Below are 347 nucleotides of genomic sequence, written 5' to 3' on the forward strand. Positions count from 1 at the left end.
ACCCGGCGAATCCCGCTGTGAAAGCGAAGGACGTGGTAACTAAATCGTTACGCCTACACATCATCAGGCCCCCGGCCATTACGGAAATGAGCTTGCCGAACGGAAAGCTCTTCGAGCTCGTTTCTTGGTTCCACAAAAATTTCCGTTGGAAGCTTATCGCACTCTTCTGCGTGCTCAATGTGGTGGCTCTCGTGTACCTGCAATGCGGACGATACCTGTAGTGCTCACCCCTGGCGAAAGCGCTACAGATGACGAAATGCTATTTGAGCGATGGGTGCAACGGCACCGGAAACTTTCCTCACTGTATGCCTTACAGTTGAGCCACAAGGAAGTGGACGTGCGTGTGG

The sequence above is a fragment of the Plasmopara halstedii genome, assembly GCF_900000015.1.
Source record: "Plasmopara halstedii genome assembly, contig: Scaffold_650, whole genome shotgun sequence".
Taxonomy (NCBI): domain Eukaryota; phylum Oomycota; class Peronosporomycetes; order Peronosporales; family Peronosporaceae; genus Plasmopara; species Plasmopara halstedii.